The 17,348-nt window shown below is 37.2% G+C and overlaps 1 protein-coding gene across 2 annotated transcripts in view; it reads left to right on the top strand.

Moving 5' to 3' along the window:
* The window catches only part of LOC122346370 (cadherin-22-like), a 177,237-nt gene that overhangs the window by 28,839 nt on the left and 131,050 nt on the right, over positions 1-17,348 (top strand). The gene's annotated exons all lie outside the window — the stretch shown is intronic.

The raw sequence follows: 17,348 nt of genomic DNA, 5'->3' as shown, positions 1-17,348 counted from the left end.
GACAGTACTTGAAAGGTGATTGCGTGTTGCGGTTTAAAGTGTGTATGTGATATGACGAGTGTGTGTTTGTGCGTATGAACCCAAGACAGGTTGCAGCTGACAGCTAAAAACAAAACAGGTCACCTCTCACGGGGAAACGAATCCTCCGTGGAGACACTTCAGCCCCGCAGTGCGAAAAAACCTTGTAATGAATTCATTCAGAATGTTTATAGCCAAACATCTGAAGCTGTAAACTAGATCTCATTTCAGCCCGAGACAAACCGGTTTTGTCAGGGCTAACTTTCTTACGCGCTGCAATGAAAATACGACACAGAGATCTAATTACTTTAAGAAGTAACCTTTATTAATTCATCTCCAGCGCATTTGCCACCTTTCTCTTATATTGTACCTTTTTAAAGTGGCGAAAGGCCACACGAATAACCAGCTGAAAATGCCATAGTGTCCTTGTAGGTTTTCTTTATGATCGCAGCCGAGTCGCCGTCTAGCGCTGATGAATTGCTTCAGTAAATGCTAAAACCTGCGTGCGTTTTCGCCATATGTCTCCCAAAAGCGTCCGACGGCACGATGTTATCATACGTGTGCAGCAGACGCATTGATGGGACGCTACATTTATCATGATTACATCTCGTGTAGTTCGTCGAAAGTCGGTCTGTTTGTCAAGAAGCGCCGCATAAAGGCAACCGTTAAATGGTTTTTCTGCAAGGATACGCTGCGGCTATGAATAACTGTTTCTTAGTGACCAGTTGTTCATCAGTAGCATTCATTGTTTCGGAGTTTTAATCAATTTGTTTCCAGCTGCACTTGAGCACAGACTCAATATTCCAATCTGGTCTCATAACAATACATACATCTGTGTGTTTTTAGTGTTTTTTAAGTGCCGTGCTGCACATTTCGCCACAGTTTTAAAGAGAAATGCCCACCGAGTGGCGCTGAAACACAGGTTCAATACGTGAACCCTGGCACATTTTTATTACGTCGATATAGATACGTATTTCTGGGGTTCAGAATTGAAAAAATCCAGTGTCGGAAATATGCCTTACACCAAACCTACCTGATAGTGTTAACAAATGCAAAACTGAACCGTTGAACCGTAGTTACATGGGATCAATATTGTTTTGAAATCATAACATGATATTCTATTAATTGTGCAAAAATGACTCTTTATAAAAGTGCAGGTACGTTTATGCCATGAGACCAGGTTGCAATATTCCCTTTAAAACTCAAGATGTTTCAGTCTAGACATTTGTGATGGATTGCTTTAATAAAGTGTGTGTGTGTGTGTGTGTGTGTGGTGTGTGTGTTTATCATGTTTCCAAAAAGTGTCCAACAGCATGTTATCATACATGAGTTTTTTTCCTGTGATTCTATCTTGTTTCATTTGTCTAAAAGTGGTCTGTTTGTGCTTCGCAATGCATTTTGGCCACTTAAAGCTACATTTATGTTATGTTGAGTTTTAGCTCGTTTTACCCCATCGACATTTGAGATTTTTGTGCAGCATATGCATTAATAAAACTCTGCATTTTTCATGATTGCATTTGGTTTACTCTATTTAGGTATAAGCAGGTCCGTGCATTGGAGTTTAAACCAGCGCGTCTCGGTCCCGTCGAGTTTTAGCTCATCGCGCTTGAGTCTAGAAACTAAATCAGTCTGGAAATCCAAAAAGGCCTATGTTTTGCCTCAACAGCGGTCATCTAAATGGACAAAACCCCATCAACACGTCCATGCTTTCTTGCTTTTATAGATCCCGGGGTCTCGTCTCAGCTAATGGCTGCGCTCGTGAAGTCCGTGGCGCCTTTGTATGTACGATCGAACGGCTCTAAAAGGCTTAATATATGTCCTGATGCTTCACCGAAAGCCAAGAGACCCCCTTGATCTGGTGCTGTTTGTCTGTCAGGGCATGTCAAAGCGCAGAAACGATGTCCTTGGATTGATTTGAGAGATGGAGTCAAAATATGCACGACGCAATCGAATTGATCTTTATAACAGGGTTTCGGGGAAAGTGGTGACTGCTGTCATTAGCGGAAAATGGATCCTGTGGCGTGCGGAGGTTTGCGACTTTGGCAGGTTGTCATTTGTGCGCATTTCGCAGGGCTTATTTTCATATTCGTTTCGTTTTACTGTCATTTCCCGTTAAAAGGCGGGAGTAAATAGAAAGCTCTTGCGGTTGCGAGAGGCATTGCATTAAAAAAAACCCCGAATTCTAGGGAATGGAATAAAAATGTCACTTTCAAAACGGAGGAATGAATCAAATGATCTCACCGACTGTCATCCGTAGCTTTTATTGGCCGCCGTCTCTGAAAAGCAAGTGGTAAACACTCCATCAGAGGAAGTGCACAATGAGAGGAGAGAAACATGATTAACAAATATCTCTCTCAACGCTCGCTGCTGCAAAGAGAGATTTTGTCTCATAAGCCCTTCAATCATTCCTTACAAAAACAGAATAATATTTGTTTCTCTCGTCGGCTGATTTTACCACCGCGCGTGAGACGGAGAGATCTAAAATGCTTGTAATATTAGTGGCAGCGAGCTCTCCGAGGAAACATTTCATCGCTCAGAGGTTGTGCTTTCATAACTCGGAAGATCGTAATGCTGTTCTCGGCGGCGTTTTGTTTAAATATCAGCTTCGTCGGTTGTTTTTTCTCTTAAAACTCCTCGTAATGAGCTTTTGCGTGCTCATTTAGGTTTTTGTCAGAACCAGCTACAGGCAGCAAACATCGGGACGTTCGGTTAGTCGATTCTTTTCAAATGTGCATCCAGAGGCGTATTTTTGGTGTAGTTTTGCTCTTTTTTGGGGGCTATTTACGCAAAAAAGCCTTTGTCTGTTCAGTGACAAGACGGCTTAGACGATTCACGTTGCTCTCCTTTCAAAAATCCTCCAAAAAAACAGACCTGCTGAAAAAAAATAATGAAAAAAATTGGTTTTACCATACAGTAAAAATATATAGACACGTACATAGATGCATGAATAAATAAATACCTAAAAATAATAAGTAAACATGCAAACCTCATTAAAAATGCAATAATTTTATTAGTATCACAGTGACACTTAAATAGCACAATTTTATATTTATTTTGCCTTTGCTACTCTATGCTATTTTGTTTCGTTTTTCCCTTGCATTAATGTAAAACCGTTGCGATGTTTTAAGAGAGACTGCATGCGGGTTTTTTCTCACAGAGCTGTGTCTCGTCTAACTCCTACAATGTTTTGAACCTCTCAAATAAGAGTGAAGAAAACTGCCCTCAAAGCCTGGCTGATCAGGTCAGAGAGACCTCGGGTGTAATAGAGAGAGCAGTTCTCTAAAACACAGTCATTCTCTGTGAAAACCTCAGATAATGATGCAATGCAACTCTGGCGCTCTGATATTTAATAGCACTATGTGCTTGAGAAAGCTAGGACAGGTTGTTTTGTTGTTTTTAAACCTTCACTGACATTTAATGCATTAATTAATTGCGAAATAAACACAGTGAAAACATGCAATTAATAATGCTCATGCAACGGCGACCGTGCAAATAAGGAATTTACTTTTAACTTGACAGAGCACCTTAAATGACACGAGACTCTGAAAAACAACTAAACACAGATTAAGCAATGATTTATTTTTGCAGTGCAGTTTGCTGATGCTTCTCGTGCAGAAATTACACACTTCACTTTTTAATGTGTTTAATTAAAGACAGTTATATTTTCTTCATTTACCGACTGGCCTTTTTATTTTGAGTTTCTTCTTTTGCAAAAAATACAAATATTATGAAGGGAACCAAACGACATTTCGGCCCACTGAATAATTTGTTACTTCTTCACACCCAAGAATTTAATGCATTTCAATTAAATTTTTGTGCAGAACAGGTAATAATTTTAGTCATTTGACTTTTTTTTTTTTTTTTTTTTTTTTTTTTTTTTGCAGTTTTTGTTATATTCATCACACACACACACACACACAATCACACAATCACACACGCACACACAGTCACACACACACACACACACACAGACAGACACACACACACAGACACACACACACACAATCACACACATACACAGACACACACACACACACACACACACACACACACACACACACACACAGACACACACACACACACACACACACACACACACACACATACACACACACACACACACACACACACACAGTCACACACACACACACACACACACACACACACACACACACAGACAGACACACACACAGACACACACACACACACACACACACACACACACACACACACACACAGACACACACACACACACACACATACACACACACACACACACACACACACACACACACACACACACACACACACACACACACACACACACACACATACACACACACACACACACACACACACACAGACACACACACAGACAGTCACACACAGACACACACAATCACACACACACACAGTCACACACACAAACACTAAGTCACACATTTTTCTTCCTTGACAGCTAGCTAAAATGAAAAAGATATATATATATATATATATATATATATATATATATATATATATATATATATATATTGCATTCCAGTTAATGTTTATTTTCATTTTCACTTTTAGTTTCAGTTTATAACGAACTGTAATTGCTCTGCTGTAAACCAGTGTGTTTATCATTATGATAATGAATCAACATAGTATGATTTTGCACCATTTTGCAACATCAAGCGGCATAAAATGCTATTTGTGTACAGCTAAAATAACTAGAATGACGCCGAGCACCAGCCCATTCAAGTTACAAACGCCTGCACCTGCTGGATAAAGCAATATAATTTCATTAAATAAACGGCCCGAAAACAGAAGACATGCAAACACAGACGTCTCCGGTCTCCGCTGTGAATCCGTGCACCGGCCTTCATGCGTCGTTGCTTCTTCCCATAATGTCCAAATAGTCCACAAAGCACAGAAGAGCCTCACCAAATGAGAAATCAATAATGTCAATAGGAACGCATTAAGATGGGCAGCCGCTCTCGAGTGGCCAACCCTAACCGCGCTCGTTCCCCCATTTCTTTTCCCAAAATGTTTTTTAAAAAATATGTCTGCACCGTTAGTGCTATTTTTAGGGAGCGAGTCATGATGATTATGTGTCAGGATCTCATCAAACATCTCGGCGTCTCTCACCAGCTGCAGACGCGGACGCGGGCCTTTGTTGCGTTCTGCCTCATTTGTTCCAGACCAATAGCAAAGATTCCCCATAACTGTGATCCACTCCAGCACAACGCATACAAACACCAACACACTGTTGTTTTTGCTGCCGGAAAGATCAATAGGGCCGTTTTTTTAGATGCTAGCGCGCTGACCCAAGGTTATTTCACCCCCAAAAAAATGAAGGTTGTGTCACCATTTACTTATCATTTAAGGTTCACGTTTTTGAGTTCTGCAAAAGTAGTCGATGTGATTTGTGCGCAGCATTCTTCTGAAGTCGTGTGATGTCTCTTTGTGAGGAACGAGGCCCGAATTTAAGTTGTTTTCCGCTGAAAAGTCTCCTGCAGCTCTTAAATGTCATTCATGCCTCATATCCCTCTACAGTGTAACTTCAGAAGACTCGGAATATAACACGGGTCGCCTACTTTTATGATGCTTTTATGGTGCTGTTTTGTTATTTTTGGAGCTCGACACCCTCTGGATGGATAACATCCATAAAATAGGAATATAGTCGTCCCGTAGCTGAGTCATCGAGTGGTAAGTGGACTTGTTTATGTACAGTAATATACACGCCATGTAGCTTAAAAATAAAGCATTTGATCATTTAAATGTGCAAATATTATCACTATTCAAAATGAATGTGAATCGCAAAATGTTATTTGAAATCAGCATCGTTACCCCAGGCTTCAGTGTCACATGATGCTTCCGAATAGTTTTTATTTTATCAAAAGTACACAAAAAAAGTTGAGCTATTATTCAATTTCAAAATAATTTTTTACTACGTGAATGTGGTTTAAAATGTATTTTATTCTCGTGATCAAATCTGAATTTTCAGCATTACTCCAGTCTTCAGTGTCGCGCGATCCTTTAGAAATCATTTTTGATATGAGTTTTTCTGCTCACCAAAGCTACATTAAGTACATTAAAAAATCTGAAATATTATTACAAATCAAAATAACTCTTTACTATGTAAATATATTTCACATTTTAATTTATACTTTTGATCAAATCTATATTTTTAGCATCATTACTGCAGTCTTCTGTGTCGCGCCATCCTTCAGAAATCATTTTTGAAATTAATTTCTCTTCTCACCAAAGCTACATTAAATACCTAAAAAATTATGAAATATTATTACAAATCGAACTACCTCTCTACTATGTAAATATATTTCACATTTTAATTTATTCTTTTGATCAAATCTATATTTTTATCATTATTACTCGTGGTCCTTCAGAAATCGTTCTAATTTGCTGATTTCATGTCATAAAGATGGTTCAAAAGAGTCGCAATACTGCATTTTTGTGAAAACCATGCTACGTTTGATTCATCTGGATTATTTGCTGAATAAAAAGGGCAAAAGAAAAACATTTATTAGAAACAGAAATCCCCCCCCACCCCACCCCCTTAGATTCTAAATGTCTCCTCTTTTGATCAGCTTTAATGAATCGGAGCTGATTAAAAGATCGATTTTAAAAATCCTGACTTTTTAGTGTTTTTGTGCAATTACGTAATTGTAATTACTATGTAATTATCATCACGCTCACTGTATGTTTTACCGCAGCGTCGTAAGGTTCTTTAATCGAAGCACCCTGGCATCGTCTTTGACGGTTTTGGAGCGTTCTTCCACAAAGAACACCGCTATCTGTTCCTCTCTCTCTTTGCCGCTCGCAGACAATGGCAGTTTCGCAGCATATGAAGATTAGCGGACTCTGTGATACAGTCTTCGCCTCGCCTCTCTGAGGATCTCTCTCCGAGGAGCACCATTCAAAGCATTTGTTCATTAAATCTAATTTGTTAGGCAAGCGGTTAAGGTAGAATTCCATACTGTTGCCTCCCAAACTAATGAAATGATTCAATACTGCAGCGTGGAGGCGCATGCAGCGGAGCACGGGAGGTGCACTTACTATTCTGAGAACGTTAGATATAATGAGCCAAAGCGATCAATGGCCCTAAGGTTATGTACTGAGCAATTATCATTTGCCAAGCTAAACTGCATTCGTGTCAAAAACATTTTTGGTCTGCGGAAAGCCTGTTGTATTTCCCACACGTGACTGGAGTCACAAGAGATATCGCCCCGGCATTACTGCAAAAACATGAAAGGTGTTCTCTGAGGGTTTGATTTAAGTTCTATTTCACCGGCATGACAATAGCACCGGGTTGCTTGCCTGCGAAGAAAGGCTACTGCTGGATGAGCCTCTTTTTTGCGTTGGAGAGCTGACACAGTTTCCCGGTCCTCAGATGCCTCGTTCGCACTAGCCCGAGAAAGCTTTGAAATGTTTTACGCGATGAGGCCTGATAGCGCCGGTCTGCAAACCTCATCTCTAATTCCTCTAACGCGTTTTAGACTAGGATGCGACCTCCTACGAAGTATAGAACCGTGGAAATACGTCCCGAGGTAAAATGGAGTCTTGCGCTCGGCATCTCCGGCAGGGGTCTGCCGTTTCTTTGCTGCTAAAAGATTTGCCCATACTCTTTAGCCGCAACGGTTTTTTCTGGTTGCCATGACTTCACGTGCTCGCTGCTGCTCTCAGAGAATTTAGAAATTCCCCAAAATAACGAGCTGGAAAGGAGCCGGCCCATTTATTTGTGCAACATGTCAAAATGCATGCATTAAACATGAGTAAACACAATAATAAAGCAATGATAATATAAAGCAATTCGTGGCTTTAGCGCCTTAAAAATATTTAATGGTGTTAACGCAGGTAGACAGTGTAATTAGCTCCTGATTATACTGTGATGCTGATTGGCTGGTCAATGATTAAATGAGGAAAAAATCAGGAAAACAAAAATTATAGAGGCATCAGCAGTGTTGGTGTCGATGATAGTGGCCTTCATTTGTATCTAAAAAAAAATGGCATTAAAGAAATATTAAAAATATACTGTCTGCAGCAATTTGAAGATTAAATATGGTATGATTGCTATATAAAAGTGTATGAATTAATTGTGATTAATGGCTATTTTAATATTTGACAGAACTAATATTCAGCTTTAATCACAGAAATAAATTATTTTTTTAGATGTATATATAAAAGTTCAAAAATGTTATTTATTTCAGTGTTTCAGCGTCATGACTCCAGTCTTCAGTGTCACGCGATCCTTCTGAAATCAATCTGATATACCAATTTTCTGCTAAAGAAACGTCAATGTTGCAGCACTTCGTAAATTTAGTGTAAATTGCGATGCGTTTTATTTCCCAGGACCCTCTGATGAACACAAGGTTCAAAAGGACAGCGCTCGTTCGAAAAAGAAAAGTCTGAAACCCCATTTCCATCGTTCGCAGCTGCTGCTGCTTTTTTTCCGATAGGAAAGAGAATAAAACCTACAAAGTTGGAGCCGCATTAAGCGTTTTAGCTAATTGAACGCTGTCTGTGCGCACTTGCTAATGCTCTTGTCTTGGGTAATTCACTCCAACTCTGTTTAAATGCATGAAACCATAAGTCAGAAATGTTGGAGCCCAGGCAGAATAAATGACGCAATTATGCAGATGTGATTATGGATATGTGGTTTTTACGCCTCTCTCCCAGAAGGCAAGCCATGCACGCTGATGCTAATAGCGCTAGAACAGCAGCCAGCTTTTGCCCCGATGGGCTAACCGTCTTCCGGTGACACCCGACGAGTGGTGCAAACCGAAAAGAAGGCCTCGCATCTGCTCGACTTCAGCGATTCAATTCGTCAATCTCACTTTGTCGGCGGGACGGGTATCAGTCCTCGCCGCCGAGTCTGTCAGCGCAATCGTTAAACCTATATCAGAGCGTCCGGTTCGTCTATAGACGTCGCAGTAAAGGCCCGGTGCTCTGCTTTCCATGAAAATACAAGCGTTTTTCCGCTCCGTGGCAGACTGAATAGACTCGGCCTTTCATATTGTCAGAGAGATTTGCAAATGAATTTGTGAGCCGGGCTGGCAGAGTTTGCTTTTACAGCTCAAGGTCTTATGCGTCGCGCAGCTGTTATAGTGACTGCAGGAGTGTGTAGAATATTGTGTTACACAGAAAACATCAGTAAGCCCACAATTTGGCACATATTGACAGCGAATCGCGTTTTCAACATCCCGTCTCCAGGCAATTTATATCTGCCGCGAGCTTCACTTAGACTTGTTTAAGTTGATCAGATGCCGCTTGGCTGGCAATATTTAACACCCAACTCCTCAAAGTAGTGCAAAGTTTGAGCAGGCAGTGATTATTTTGGCTTCCCAAGTATAGATTTAAAGGAGTAGTTCAGTCAGAGATGAAAATATGTCTTCGAATGCAAACCAACGTGCATTTCGTTCCCGCGGTGCGCTGGCGTGGATCACGCGTGTAGCTTTTTGAATATTTAGCCCGTTTACGATAGCCACTAGCAGTTTATGCAGTTCATGTCAACCTCCAAAAAAGACGAAACAAAGGATGCATATGAAAGCTTTGTGAGAGGAATGGACCGGAATACGATATAAACATTGCATGTTTCCCATTTATACATGGCTCATCACTGTGCGTGCGGTAGCTCAGCCAACAGTAGCTTATTAGACATTTTTTGGGGGTACGCGTTTATAAAAATTAGTTCAATCACTGCATCAGTCAACAAAGCATGCATTTATTTTTCAATTTAGCATGACGTGCCACAGTGCAGTGCATGCATATTTGCTCATTCAGATATGCAGGCGCTTCGCAGTGCATGCACATCGTCATTTAGCAGGTGATTTACCCGAAGCAACTTACAAATGAGAAGCAAATTATATTTATATTTACAGAATGCAATGACTTGTTCAACCTTGTGCATTAAAGTGCATTGCAAAGATTGTTTTTTTCCCCAACGTGTCACTGATGTGACTCACGATGCGTGCATTTTTTTATCTGAGAAACACCGCAAGCGTCACAAAAGTAAACCATGTACACAATGAATCAGTTTTGCAGCAAATATTATCATCACGAGTTATGATGAGTAAACCAGCTATTTCTACATGAACCGCACTCCTCTAATATGCAAAGCAGGGAAAGATATATCCGACATAAAATATTACTTTGCGTCTTTATTGCGTGTGTTTATGAGCATCGGTCCGGCTAGTGTTTCAAGAAAGATCTTCAAATCAGGCTTCCTCATTTAAATTTCCCTTCTTCCCCTTGTTTCGTGAGCTCCAATCTTCAAACCAATCTCCTTATGTAAATCGGACCCGATCTAATATATATAAAAAGAGAGCAGGAGAGTACAGTACCCTCGTTTGCCATTATTCTCTGGAATATTCCCACCCTCGCACTCATCTGAAAGGTATTCTGGGAATTTGTTTTCTTTTTTCACCATCGTGTTTCTCTCTTTTGGTAAATAATGCTATTTCATCCCGCCGACCGTAAGAAAGCGTTTCATGATAATCACGCCACGTTTGAAGTCGGAAAGTTTGGATTCTCTTGGTCTTCGGCGCAGGCTTTGGTATTCCGCGTTAATAAAGCGCTCGTGAAATCTGCGAGCAATGTGTTTTCTCTGCTCGGGTTTTTTTTTTTACGCTACGGCTCTCGGTGTGTGTGTTTTTTTTTTCTTTTTTGTGTCGTGTTTTGTCCTGAAGTGACATTGCGAAAGGACGAGTATTGCTAAGTAAGAGCGCTGAATAAAAGCTGATTGATAGGCTTTAGTTTTCAAAGCTGACTTTTGAAGTGGCGCACACTGGAGAATGAGTTTCTGGGGGTTTGAAATAAAAGTGTAGAGGTCTTTGTTGAAGGACTTCTGTGGAAGTCTCAGAAACATATCTATTTTTTTTTATTATTTTTTAAATGTATATTCTATTAAAGCTCTCAAAGTCAGTGGAGCTTACTGTAAAGTGCATTAAAAAGTCTTTATCTAACCGAGCTGTGTTTGCTCAAATGACCATATAATGCTGCCTTTTGTATTCATTTTTGCAACTGTTAAGGGAAAGGGTTCTTGAAATATAATATATATCAATTAACTTTAAAGAGCCTGAAGAAGAAACTCTCTTCGTGATTACCAAACCATTAGAAGCCAGAGTTCAATTGCCTGTGTAAATAGGTGGTTTTAGAGGCTCTCGCTGAACAATTTAGCCTGTTATCTAAAACCGGATCGTTTTATCACTAGCTTTTCATCAGAGGATCGTTTTAATATCGTCCACTGACGTTCTGTGTAGTTTTGTGAATGTTTTCGTGTCGCTGGCCCTGTCAAGACAAAACTAAAATACACCGAAACGAACCTTATTGCAACCTTACTGTAAAACAGTTCGCTTACTTTGCTTTTAGAAAACAATATTGTGATTTAAAACAAAATAAAACAAAAAACAGCCAATAAGTAGTTCTGAAAATATTTGTTAATAAAATGTTATTTTATTTTTTTAATTTAATTATTTTACAATTATTTAAAATAATAATAATAAAATTATTATTATTATTATTATTATTATTATTATTATTATTATTATTATTATTATTATTATTAGAGGTGTCTTTACTGATTTAATAATATTGATACAACTAATTCGTTATTTTTATACTTGGCAATATAATATTACATGTACAGATAATAATATATATTTTTGTATAACAATAATAATACTAATAATACTAATAATAATATGTATTATTATTATTATTATGAGTAGTAGTAGTAGTAGTAGTAGTAATAGTTATACTTTATATATATATATATATATATATATATGTGTGTGTATGTAAGCAATAAGGATGTGCTATATTGTGAATAAATCATGGCTGACGGGCGTTGTTATAGGTTTATAATATTTTATAAAACGGCTACCAAACAATACAAGATATTAAAACTAAAAATATGTGTTTTTGAAGCACGTTTGTTAAATGCAGTTCTTCCGCTAAAAACATTTCCTGAGCTGTACAGTAACATGCCTCTCATCTAAAAACAGACAATACCTTATCATCCGCTGCTTTATTTTTAACACCCCCTTATATGATATTTTCTCTCACGCACACATAGCTTGAGCGTAGCTCGAGATTACAAGCGTCATTACAGTACCTTAAAACAGAAAACGAATAGATACCGTAATACTCCGGAAACGAAGAGGCGCGCACATCAACTTATCTCCTCAAGAAAAGCTTTTGTTAGATGGGGAAGACGTGCTCTCAATATTAAAGATGAAATATGCAACAGAAGGGGTCACTCGTACTTCATTAAATGCATAACGGGCATTTCATCTTGCCGTAATGCATAAGAAAAAGTACTGCTTTAATGCTGGTTTCTTGATTGCTAATGTTGCTAACGCTGTTTATCAGTCATGCACAGAACTGTTGGGTGAATCCGGGAATGGAAATAACCATTTATATATATATATATGGTCTGTCTGTCTGTAAGGTCTCTTTGAATGAGGAAGTCAAAGACAGTTTGAGCTGAATCTGCAAAGCTGTTAGACCGAAAACACAGAGGCGATTTCTCACGAGCAGAAAACAAGGAAAAGGAGTGTTTAGGAGCCAGTTGCCATGAGCGACCCTCGGCCAGCCTTCAGAGGACAGACTCACCGAATGTGAAACACAGGGAGACGGGCGGCTGGGAGAAGAGGCTTTGAGACGTACAGGAGGGCAGAGAGTGTGTGTGTGTGTGTGTGTGTGTGCGCGTGCGAGTAAAGCTGAGGAAGGCCTCGGCCGGAGGGCTGGATGGTGAGAGTGTTTATCCCTCACTACAGCCGCTTTCTGAAGCAGCACCTCAGGAAGAGACATTAAAGCGCCCAACTCCACGCTGATCTCCTAATACACACACACACACACACACACACACACACACTGCGGGGTCGCTGCACGGATGCTATCGTCTAGCAGCAGACAATCCTGCCCTCCGGTTCTTCAGTTACAGCTCTGATTAAGAGATTAAATCACTTCTAAATCTGCGCTTTATTGTGCCAGAGCACATCTTTCTCAACCTCTCAACGTTGGCCAGGAGTTTGCCCTCTTTTCCTGAGCCGCCCTGATTTCTGCAGCTTTGCATAGAAAATCTGTTTACATGCCGCCGCTGCACCGCTCTTCTTTAATTTCGTCTGTGAATCAAGAAAGTTTACACCAGAAATTCTGCCGTTCCAATTCCAGATGCTGTCAGGGTACTCTTTTTTTTTAACGAATAGGTCTGTAAACCCTCTTTTACATACAATGAAGCTCCAAAAGCAAGCCGTAGTGCTGCAGACCTCATCCTCAGACTCATTTAAACACCCAAATATGATTATCATTATATAAATTAGTACATTTAATATTAATAGAAGTATTAAAACAGTTAAGGCTGACATGACATAAGTAATGTTGTTCTCGCAACTAACTAAAGTGCTAGAAAGACTGAAACTAATAAAAATGACTAAATTTAAACTGGAAATATGTAAGTAAAAGCTACTTCGAATTTTGTAATAGATAGCAGAAATATAAATATTGCATAATGAAATTTAAATTAAAATGTTAATATTGCCTAACTGAAATAAAATAGATTTAAATAATTAAATTACTCAAACTAAAACTAAAATTAAAATAGCAAAGCTATATATATATATATATATATATATAAGCTAATTCTTACATTTAAAATACTAAAATTAATGTATAAATATTGTTAAATGAACAATAAATTGTAAATGAAAATGACTGTAATATAACTGAAATAAAATAAGTTTAATTATCTGTAATAAAATAAGTACAGTAATACATTACTGCAATTAAAAATCAAGGGAAAAACAAACAAACAATTGAACAAATAAATAAATAAGGGGGTCACGATCAGGAAAAAGAGCTGATTCAGACGAAATGGAATCTGGGAATAAAACGACATGAAATCGAGTTATGTTTGTATAATTATTATTGCATATTGGGGTGGTTATTTTTAAATGGCGTCTGTTAAACAGAAACAGTCAGGTGCTTTTATCTGCAGAAACTCAGCCGCCGGCTTCTCTTTCACTCCAAACACTTTCTTCTAACTTTTCCAGCGCGCACGTTTATCTCCTCATTAAATCCACCGTATGAAGTTGTTCGCTGATCGCAACTCCAGCTGTAACGTGCAAAAATGCATTAAAAGTGTTTCAAGCCCAGCGCCTTCGTGTGTTTACAGCGGAAAATTGTATAAACCCACTCAGATTCCCTTCTTTATGTGCTGTTTATTTGAGCAGGCTCTCGGGTGTCTCTGAAACGGAGCGGGACGCTGAGTCAGCTCAACACTCAGCACTCACCGACACACACCGACGCGCACGGAGCGTTACAAAACAATAAAAAATAACAAAAAGCTCATTTTACTAATGTAAATGTGATGCATTTTACAGTCAAATGAGAAATACTAATACGGCGGGACTTGATTATATTCACTGGAACTTGCTACTACTACTACTACTGATAGTTATTAGAATTTTATGAATGCGTATGCAATGATTTCTATATTAATAACTTTATTATTAAAATGATTATTTTTAGTAGAATTAGTGTTTTTGTGTGTGTGTGTATATATATATATATATATATATATATATATATATATACACATATTTATTATAAATAATATTTATTTATTTTGAATTTTGTTTTGAATTTTTTTGCATTTTTCAAAATATTCTGAATATATGAAATACATTTCATGTTATCATAATAGTAACAATAGTGTATATCTAATAATGATGATGTAATAATAATAATATCTGATCATGATAACAACAATAACAACAACAACAGTATACATATATATATTATTATTATTATTATTATATATAATATATATATATATATATATATATATATATATATATATATATATATATATATATATATATATATATATATATAAATAATTATTATTATATACTATTATTATTATTATTATTATTATTATTATTATTATTATTATTATTATGACTATGATGATACTACTACTACTAATACTGGTAACTATAACAACAGCAACAATAATAATAATAATAATAATAATAATAGAATCATCATCATTACTATCATCAGGCATATTATTATTATTATTATCATTATCATATATATATATATATATATATATATATATATATATATATATAGTGGAAAAGGGTAGTCGTCACAGAAGTAGAGCAGGTTATTTATATTTTAATGAAACCTTGCTAACACATTTGATTTTCTTTACAATGACACGCAGTGATGAATCACTCACAATAAGAGCAGGAAGATACATTAGAAATGCATTAGAAGTAAATAAGGTCATTAATGATTTCACGTCGACTTAAACGCCGAGCGCTGTTCCTCACTCTTATTGTGTTTGTCGTTTCACGAGTGTGTCCTTCCCCCAGATTTCTGTGGCGACGTGTTCCTCATGTAAATTACAGGCATTACATGCATCAGAAGGTTATTTCTTTCTCTTTCTCAACGACAGACAGATATGCATAGAATTGAGAAACTCACTCAGGCACTGAATACAGATTCCTCTCTTTCCCGGAGAATCTGAGCTCATACGTGATGCACAGCTGCCGAGGCATTCGATGAATACAGGTTCACAAAAAAAAACCTCCTTTAGTTTACGTTAGTTGATATTGATATGAATGTTTATTAATAAGACCTTTTTAGCTATTTTTATTTTCTGTTTTAGTTCATATTATCTGAGGTTCTTTAAAAACATAAATAACAAATCAAATTCTTATTATTCTTATTATAATTATTATTGTTATTATTATTAACATAATAGTATTAACAGAATAGAGTGAGCTTAAGTTGCCAGCAACATTTTAGGTTTTATGAAATGAACAATAGAAAAATTAACAAAACTACAAAAACATTAAAATTAAAATAATGCAATAAACTATAATTTTACAAAATAAGATGTGTTGTAAAACCTAAAGTATTCAACTGATAAAGTAAATAAAATATTTCTACTAAATAAATACATTTTAAATGTAACCTGTTTACAGTAAAACTGTAAATGTAATTTATTTATTTATTTTATTTATTTAAAAACGATTTATCGAGTCAGGTATAATTAGCATAAATTAAATATTTACATGTATATATTTTTATATTAATATATTTAATATAAAACGTGACATAAATTTTTGTTTAAATATAAACATTCACGTGCGTATTTTGTATATAAAATATACACAGTATTATTTAAACAAAAAATGAATTGCAATTAATAATTTTTTTGGCGCTAATATTTATATAAAATATGGTATTTTATAAGAATTAGGTTATGATGAAAATATGATGGTGCATTAACTGCACAACCGTACATGCAACCTGTTGCAATTTAAGGAAGTATTTCTATGATAGTTTCCCACATGGAGTGTGTGTGTGTGTGTGTGTGTGTGTGTGTGTGTGTGTGTGTGTGTGTGTGTGTGTGTGTGTGTGTGCGTGTGCGTGTGCGTGTATCACAGTCAGAACTATCTTTTTTTGTAGAAGTGCATGATTAATTTCAGCTCTAAATCACAGCTGACATCTAAACCTGCTCCATTTGACTGGGTTTGATGGGAAAACACAACTGCAGGAAAACGGCCGTTCCAGTACAACGTTACAGCGACAAGAGTTCACACAAAGTTAGATATAATGGGAGAAATGTGTGGGAGAGGCCGTATCTCTGGGCTTTTTCTCAGACTCTCAGTACCTCTGTCTCCATGACGACTTTGAGGAAGGCACTTCTCCACTCGCTGGATCTGGCCTTGCTATTACAGCTAACACAATAGACCATTAGAGCTCACTGAGCAGCACGTGTGTGTGTGTGTGTGTGTGTGTGTGGTATCTGTTCCAGCGGCTCGTATCTTTCAGGTTGGTTAGCAGGTTGAGCACGGCTGTTTTCAGAAGTGCTTTGTTAGTTAAATAGCAGCTGGAACTAGATTCGCATTTCTTGCATGAAGCAGCAGCGATAACAAAGCAGCAAAAGAAAAGTTGAAGGTGAGTTGAGGCTTTGGGCTTTGAAACGCCACCGCAGACTCTCGACACGTACAACTTGTGTGCAATGTTCTTTTTAGGGAAATCAATTTGACTTTATTAGACGTTTTGGGTCAGCATGATTTTTTTTTTTTTTTTTTTTTTTTTTTTTTTTTGTGAATTATTTTTTTTTTACAATTTCAAATAACTTTATTTGGAAACCGTTGTATATTATCATTCATTGCTTTATATCAAAGCTGAATTTTCCTCGTAATTACTCTTCAGTCTTCAGTGTCACATGATTCCTCAGAATTTTTTTGTCTAAATTTATATAAAAGAAGCCTCTTCCGCTCACCAAGGCTGCATTTATTTGA

Source organism: Puntigrus tetrazona, chromosome 6 (genome assembly GCF_018831695.1).
Source record: "Puntigrus tetrazona isolate hp1 chromosome 6, ASM1883169v1, whole genome shotgun sequence".
Taxonomy (NCBI): Eukaryota; Metazoa; Chordata; class Actinopteri; order Cypriniformes; family Cyprinidae; genus Puntigrus; species Puntigrus tetrazona.
This window is presented reverse-complemented; position numbering and strand designations above follow the sequence as displayed.